General features: G+C 42.4%; 1 long non-coding RNA gene across 1 annotated transcript; it reads right to left on the reverse strand.

Annotated features, from left to right (window-relative positions):
- Window positions 1-1,138: 1,138 nt before the first annotated feature.
- LOC102471027 (uncharacterized) lies at window positions 1,139-4,332 on the reverse strand. Its single transcript, XR_335509.1, has 3 exons — window positions 4,291-4,332; window positions 3,942-4,181; window positions 1,139-1,413 (listed from the first exon to the last, which is right to left on the reverse strand). It is a non-coding gene; the product is annotated as an uncharacterized LOC102471027 (long non-coding RNA).
- Window positions 4,333-5,619: the final 1,287 nt, after the last annotated feature.

Below are 5,619 nucleotides of genomic sequence, written 5' to 3' on the forward strand. Positions count from 1 at the left end.
AAGAGCGGTGCAGGGCACAGAGGAATTTCTGAATTGCCAGTGCAGAGCCTCTTGCATCCCATGTGATCTTTCCAGCTTGCGTTCCTCCTTTGACTTGCACATAGAAGGGAACCTGGTGCCACTGTGACTCCTGAATTCCCTCCTCCAGGGTGGTTTTGCTCTCAGTTGTCCTTTGTTCCTCAGGAACGATTGTGTACCTCCCCAGACCCTGACTCTTACTCTTGCAGAGGATCTCTGGGTCCCTCAAGACCACCAGGCCTTTTCTTTCTGACAGCAAATGTGGCATGGGGTTTTTCCTATAGCCCAAATGGTAGTAAATATCTAAAGCAGCCATGTCTGTGTTAAAGATTATGTATTTGCCACTAAGGGGAGAATATAGTGTTTATCGGCTAGAGTGCGTGCCGGCTGAGCTGATTACGGCACGGCACTCTGTCAGCCAATGATTTGTCCTGTCCTTTATCATCTGTGTCACTCAGCAGTGTGCTGGCGTAGGGAACGGATCACCCCTTCCCTTTTTTTGTACCCATTTCGTGTAGAAAATTTGTATTTACTTTGGGAGTGTAATTTGTTCCTCATGGATAATGTGACCCTGAGCGGAGCTGGATCATGGGTTAGTTGAAGTGATATTTTCCGCTAATGGTAGTCGTACATCATTGCTGTCAGCTCGGGTTAGGAGGCAAGCACATTACAGCTCCATTTTACCTCTGCAGGCATCTGGGATTATTTGCCATAACCGAGTATGACATGACCGCACTACAGAGTGCATTAAAATTTTACTGGCTTCTCCGGCAAGTTCCCCAGCTCCAGTGTATGCTTCAGGCAGGCAGTCTGATGGGGAGCCCAAGGGCCCTGACTTCCTGCTCGGAGGTGCTGCAGTGGGGGGTGGCCTAAGCAGGGGCTGCTTTCCTCTAGACCTGAGAAAAAGCCAGGGAAAGACATGGTGGGCGGCAGCTTGCAGGTGCGTGTGTCTCTGGACATCCCTGACCAGTAGGTGACTGGCTGCCTTTTGCACTTAGGCAAGGGCTGGCCACAGTGGCCTACAGTCTGCCTCCTCTCCTTAATGCTTCAGCCCCCAGGGTAGATTGTGCAATAGCTCTTCTCCAAGCTAAGCGCTAGTCTATGCCAGACTTGGGCTGATTTTTATTGTTCTTATCTGCCTGTGGAGGCAGGAATTGTGGGTCCTTGGCATGGCAGAAACCAGGTCCATCTGTGCAGCTGGGCTGAGCCTGGTTTCCTCATAAGCCCAGTTAGAAATGTTTGCCAACGTAGGTTGCACATTATCCTACGCAGTCCTCACACCTGCTCTTCATTGCATAGGTATGAAGACCCCATTTTACTTAAGGGAAGTACAGTTAAAAATGGTTGATCAACTCACATCCCCCAGTGGCAGAGGTGGGCTTCTGACCTCAGAGCCTGCTGACGGAAAGATAAAAAGAACTATTATTTAAATTGTACTTGCATATTCTTTACATGGATTGGCTTGTTTAATCTACACTACAACCCTACAAGGCAGGTGCTAATACTATCCCCATCCACAGAGGAGGAAATTGAGTCATGGAGGCATTATGGACATGCCTGCTAGTGCAGACCCAGGTCACTGCTCTTAGCCACTAACCTGAACTGGCCCTCATGCCACCTTCCAATAAGCCTGAGAACTAAAGTGAAAAGACCAGGGAGAATAGTAATATGCCAGAATAAAAAGGAAATCTTCAAAGAGAATTTTATCACTTTTAGTTGTAACTCAAACTAACATCCAACAAAATATTGCTCAAAAAAGATTCTCTGTGATGAGCTTTAATTAAGTAATAAGTCCCATTTGCAGTTAGCACATTACTTGCATACAAATGGTGCTTCTAAGGTACTTGAAAGGCATTTATTTTGATAGGTTGAGACTAAACAGTCACACAGTCACTCTGGCAAAATGCTTTATTCTTTTTTTTTTTTCTGAGAGATTTTTGCTATAGGGTGTGTGTACTCACTAGCAAGACAGAGAGACAAAAAGTGAAAAATTAACCCCCAGGAAGGATGGTCATGCTATAGCCCCTTCTGCATTCTTTTCTCAGGATTTTACGCACACATGCACATGCTCCTGGCAAGAGTTTCAGTCCACAGGATCCAAGATTCGAACTGTGGTTGGCCATGTGGGAGTCCAGCACCTTGACCACCACATCACCTGCTGGTCCTATTTTATTCTTTTATAATGCTTAGCATCCTTTATTATCATTGAAAAGGCTATAATAAACTTACATTGAATCATGTTTTTTCTTTTGTTTGTTTTTCTTTAGAAAGAGTCTCATCATGTCACATCTTCCTGCCTTAGTCTCTGGAGTAAGGCATGTACCTTTATACCCAGCTGTTAGAGTAGGCCAGGAATCAAACCCACACCTACTATGTGGTCTCAACTTGTATGTACCTACATCGACCAGCACACACCACTACCCTTGGCCTGAATCATATTCTTTAAAAGGAATTTAAGGTTGTCTCCCAGTAATAAGTGGAATATGGATCAAGGTCCACAAGCTGTCAGATAGAATGCAGTGATCACAAATTCTAGAATGGTACATGCTGGGTGCTGGACATAAATGTACACATGTGCCTACAGTATGACTTCACCTTTTTTAAAGTTTATTTTTTCCATAAGTGAGAGAGAGCAAGCCCAACTAGGTCTCGTCATTGCAATCTACCCTAGCTTGAGCCATTCTGGGATTATGGGCACATATACACCCAGTGTACTCCAGGAGGAGTTTGAACATGAACCTGGAACTGTCATGTATGGTCAGCCCTGCAGAGCATCACGTTTTACCACTGTACACCATCCAGCCCCTGATGTTACCCTTTATTCTGCCATCAAAAGATCTCTTTCCACTCTCTAGCTCCCTCATCTTCCTCTCTCAGTTGAAATATTAACCCTCCAGGGCAAAATGGACAAGCTGCTCTTACCATTGGCTGTGTATGTGGTAGGGTCATAATTTGTGAACTTACTCAGTAAACCACATATAAAATGAGTTATTCCTTGTGCCTTCAGGGCAGTTTTTGAAATGCTACAACAGAAGAGCCATATATAAGCATGGCTTTTCTCACTGAGAAATTTAAAAATTAAGTTAGCACACTAAGAATTGTGCCCCTGGCCCTATTCCCCTCCTTGAGCTTACAAGCTTACACATTGATCTTCCCTGCTAGATCACAGAAGGTCCAGGGGATTGACCTGAGTTTCTCCTCTGCCCTTACCTCAAATCACTCAAGTAGTAAAGGATAAGAACAAAGGTATTGATCCAGTAATGGAAAAGTAATTATCCCTCTCAGATGGTCTGTTTAGAATGCGGCAATAATTTTAAATAATGTATTCCCCAGAGACAGCATGACAACATGTGTAGATTATTTACTTCGTTTGTTTAAGTAGGGTCACACTTATACCCTCACTCCTTTCCTGAACTTCTAATTCTGTAGAGGTAAGCCCATGTTAAGAGTAGACATTGAAAAAAATTCTGGGTTAACCCAACAAATCAATTACCAAATAATTACTCATTATAAAGATAGTCATCAACCTTCCATAGCTTGCTAAAACGTTATGTGACCTCCACATTCTTACAGTGGAACTCCTGAAGAGCCTTCATTAAGTCATTGGGTCATTTAAATGCTGTTATGTTTGAGCAGTTTTGGCTATGTGTATATTAGCAAGGTTGATTTTTTAAAGACTCTTTGTTTCAAATAGCATAAATTAAACTCAGACCAACACAGAAATATTTAGGCTTTTGTAATTCAAGTAAGTATTGAAATAACCAAACCATCAGAAGAGCAATGATATGCATGTAGACTTCAGAAGCACTGAATAGGGAATTATTGCCCTCCTGTCTGTTTCTACTTCTTTTTGCCTGTCCACTGTAGTCCTGATTGCTTCTGAGATTTGATTCTCCTTTTAGTGGAAATTATGACCCACCCACCTTTCAGCTTCAGCTCCTTTTTCCACTGTAGTAACTAAGATCAGAAGAAAGAATTCTGACTGGTTAAGATTGGATTAGGTGTTAGGGTTAGGTTCTCAGAAAAGGACTGTGGGTTGGCCGAGCTAAAGTTAGGTACTTATGCCTGGATCAATCAGCAGTGGATAGAAAAACTGGTCCATATTGTCCAGAAGTGCTGCTCTGGAGGTTGCACCGTACATGACGCCGCAGTTGACAGAGAGCCTAGAAAGGTAGGAGATGTCAGTGCGTCCTGTAAAGCATAACCTGTTCCTTCCACTTGGATGAGGCACTCAAAGGCACCCCCTCACTCCTTGCCAGCCATTGAAACTACCTTGATGATCCACAGTTAGCACTTGATAGTGAAACAGGATCTGAAATAGGAATGCATATTTATAATTATATATAGTAGTTGCCAGAATATTCATAGTCATTTTAAGTGTTATTCACAGATGGGTTTCATGTTGCTTAAATCATTAAAAGCCATAGAAAGATCACAGGACTTTAAGGAAGAAGAGTTCATGTGTACATATATGTAGAATTGTTCATAATTCATTTACATTTTAAATATAATAAACGATGAGTTATTCTCAAAGTATGAGACAGCCACCTGAAAAGATATAAAGGTCTTTAAGTCATTGAAATACCACTTAGCAAATTACTTATCTAGCGTACAAAAGGAAATCTACTTGTGGTCATCCCAGAATACCTAATTCACATCCATTACAGTATTTGTTAAACTGTAGCTGGCAGCCATGCCGAAATGATTTTCCTAAGACTGGAAAGCAATCAATTCAATCATAGCTTCTTTCACTCCTAGTTCATTCAACTGTCTTCACTATGTGGTGAGCCAACCACTATCCTGAGAACCAGGCATGGAAAGATGACAAAAAAAATAACAAGCTGTCGTAGAGATATGAGCTAACTGAAGAGGAGGCTAAGGTACCTACATGAATTATAAGACTCCCCTAGTATATGCTGTTTCTGTGCAATGGCATGATGCCTGAATGTTAAACACGGTAAGCATTTGAGTTAGATCTTGCTGAAACACATGGAGTAGATGATTACAAAGTAGCAAAGATGGTGCAGATAATGGGCAAAGGGAATATTATTTGCAACAAGCAAAGACTTGTGAAAGGCTTAGCATATGGAGTGAAGCATGAGAACTTCTGCTTACATGGAGCAGGGTTCATAATAGGATGTGGGGGAAGATGAGACCATAAATGTAGGTTGGTGTAAATAGCTCCATAGAAATAGATCTTGTATGGCCAGATAAGAGTCTGGACTGGATCCAGATGGAAGCCACTGAGTACTGTATATAGGTGAATGACATCAGATTTGGGTTTTTAGAAGAGATTTCATGTTGTGGTGTGAAGAATGGGATGGAGGAGAGAGCAAGTTTGGACAGATGTCCAGGGAGAAAGCTGTCATAATAAACTAGGTGAGAGGTTACAGGGATCTCAAGTAAAGTATGGGAAAGAAGGTATTAATTCCAGAGGCATTTCTGAAGGGCATTGTCATGATTTTGTGACCACTGGGATATGTCAGGTTTCAAATAAGGCTGACCTGGTAGCAACTGATGGTGCCATTAATCAGATAGCCAGAGTGGGGGGACACAGGAATGTGAGTTCAGAGAGGGGCAGGAACCTCAGCTGGATGAGGT

The sequence above is a fragment of the Tupaia chinensis genome, unplaced genomic scaffold (assembly GCF_000334495.1).
Source record: "Tupaia chinensis unplaced genomic scaffold, TupChi_1.0 Scaffold000429_1, whole genome shotgun sequence".
NCBI classification, from domain to species: Eukaryota; Metazoa; Chordata; class Mammalia; order Scandentia; family Tupaiidae; genus Tupaia; species Tupaia belangeri.